The sequence below is a fragment of the Notolepis coatsorum genome (genome assembly GCF_963971535.1).
Source record: "Notolepis coatsorum genome assembly, chromosome: 2".
Lineage (NCBI taxonomy): Eukaryota > Metazoa > Chordata > Actinopteri > Aulopiformes > Paralepididae > Notolepis > Notolepis coatsorum.
In genome coordinates this window covers 20571007-20573506 of record NC_140166.1, presented here as the reverse complement: position 1 = coordinate 20573506, position 2500 = coordinate 20571007, and the positions used below count along the sequence as shown (strand labels likewise).

The window sequence follows — 2500 nt, the reverse complement described above, 5'->3', positions numbered from 1 at the left end:
CCGCCTCGACTACTGCAATGCACTGCTCGCTGGCCTCCCGGCCACTGCCACTAAGCCTCTTCAACTCATTCAGAACGCAGCGGCCCGCCTGATCTCAAACCTACCGAAGTCGGCCCATGTCACCCCACTTCTTAGGGACCTGCACTGGCTCCCCATTGCTGCACGAATCCGCTTCAAGGCCCTCGACCTAGCATACCGTGCGGCAAAGGGAACCGCTCCCGCCTACCTCCGGTCAATGGTCTCTAACTACACACCCTCAAGACCCCTACGCTCTGCATCTTCTGGCCGCCTCAGACCTACTCCTATCCAAGCTCCGGGAGGGTCATCAAAGAGAAGTCGCCTATTCTCAGTCCTTGCCCCACAATGGTGGAATGAACTACCCACCCCAGTTAGGACAGCCGAATCACGTCCAATCTTTCGCCGTCGACTAAAGACGCACTTCTTCAACCATTATCTGAATTAAAAAAAAAAAAAGAAAAAAAAAAAAAAAAAAAAAAAAAAAAAAAAAAAAAATCTAACCCTAACTAACCGTACTGTCATGCACTTGTCCTAATAAACTAACCTACACTGTAGCACTCAACACTTTGATGAACATTGTTGCTCAGCTGATAGAGTTGTGCCCTTCCTGATGGCTTGTCGTACAGAACTTGTAAGTCGCTTTGGATAAAAGCGTCAGCTAAATGACTAAATGTAAATGTAAATGTAAATGTAGGCCAGGAATGTTGAAGTGGAGGTCGAGCAGCAGGAGTGGATGGGGCCTAGGATTCACTGACCTAGGGATGGTACGCTGGTCCTTCTTGCCCTCCAGGGCGATCAGCAGTAGCTCCCCACACACCCACACTTCCCCCAATACTTCCTGGGCCCTCCCACACCCGATGGCAGTAAAGATGGATGATATATTCGCTCCCCAAAGCAGTACCCTTCCTTAATGATGAGTGGAGACCTTTCACAATGAACTATAGGCAGGGGGTGGGGAAAGGGTTAAATTGTAATGAACATTACCCGGAAAGGAAAGGGTTAGGTAAGATGCACATTAACAGACACGCACACAGTGGTCCCATTTACTTTGTCCTTTACTGGAAGTCTGATGCACGTTACAAATTATTACACCTCTATGAAAGTTATTTCCACACTGGGCACCTAGTGCTCTCGCTCTATACTACTGACTCAAGTTCTTCCCACACTGGGCTAGACACAGTAATACCACCTTCCCTTTAAGGGTCTATATACTGTTCCGCTTCTCCATAGGTGGGGAGAGAGGGGAGGAGAAGGGAGAAGGGTAAAGGGCTACTGAATGGGAATTTTATAAAAGAACACACGTTATTATCACACTCAAACCAAATGACAGTGGGCCCATGTTACAAATAAAAGTCCTATCTATAGCCGGCTTTTCCCCAAAATAATAAATGGTCGGGGCGCCCTTAGACACTGTTATCAGCGTCAGTTCAAAGCACTGTTTTCTCTTCGCCCTTAGAGAGCCCGCGCGGCTGTGAGAGAATGTCTACCGATAAAGTTTCAGCACTCGGAGCGCTTGCTGTACTTATCCAAATGGCTTGCCCGCTCCCACCACCAACCGTCCGTGTGGTGAGATGGCCGTCCAGAGGTCCCGTGATAGCAGGCAGCTGGGCTGGGTAGACCTTGGGCAGGTGACTGCTGGGGCAACGGCTCGGAGGGGCTGGAGAAGCGTGCAGTGTAGTGACGTCCGCTGCTGGGCTGAAGGGGTGGGGCGACACGTGGGCTAAACTGTGGTGCTAGCCTAACTGAAGCTAAGCTGTGGGTCGTGGTGAACCCCCTGTCATGACGCCTATACTTCAGCTAAAACGCAATGTGGGCAATATCTACCACGCTCTTCGGCAGTCGCTCGTCTGCTGCTTCGCTCTCAATGTCTCTTCCGCATTAACTAAAAGCTAAGCTATCGCATAATCATTACTAACCCGCTTCGTAACTGGGTCTATATCTCGCATGCTCGAGGTCCGGAGCTCCAGCTCCGTGCGTCCTCTTCCCTCTGTGGAAAACGATGAAGAGGAAGTGCCTCCGTCGGCGCCGCGCCCTGAGCCCATCCTTCTTCACCTGTATCTCCCTGCCCAACATCGTCACCAGCTCCCCCTGGCGGCACCTGTATCCTGTCCCACTATGAAGTGTCAATGTTAGGATAGGGAGGATCAAGAGAGGTAGCAAGTTAAGTGTCAATGTTAGGATAGGGAGGATCAAGAGCGGCCAGCCGGTTACACAACGTCCTTGCGAACACAGGGAATGCAAGGAATTAGCGTTAGACACATTGAATTATTGTCAGACATATTCAGGTGTCTACATATGGTTGAAACATGCAAACATTCAAACACACACACACTAATAAGCATTGGAGGCTTTTAACCAGGGCCGGACTGGGGAAATCATTCAGGCCAGGAAATATAGTGCAAAATATAGTCCCACCAGGACAGTTTTTGTTACAAAGACTTCATTTCCTGCATTCTGGTGCAGGATTTTTTTTATTTGTACC

At 49.6% G+C, this 2500-nt stretch overlaps 1 pseudogene across 1 annotated transcript in view; it reads left to right on the top strand.

Moving 5' to 3' along the window:
• Nucleotides 1-2500, top strand: part of LOC311223295 (dynamin-1-like) — a 78424-nt pseudogene that overhangs the window by 57596 nt on the left and 18328 nt on the right. The window lies entirely within an intron of this gene.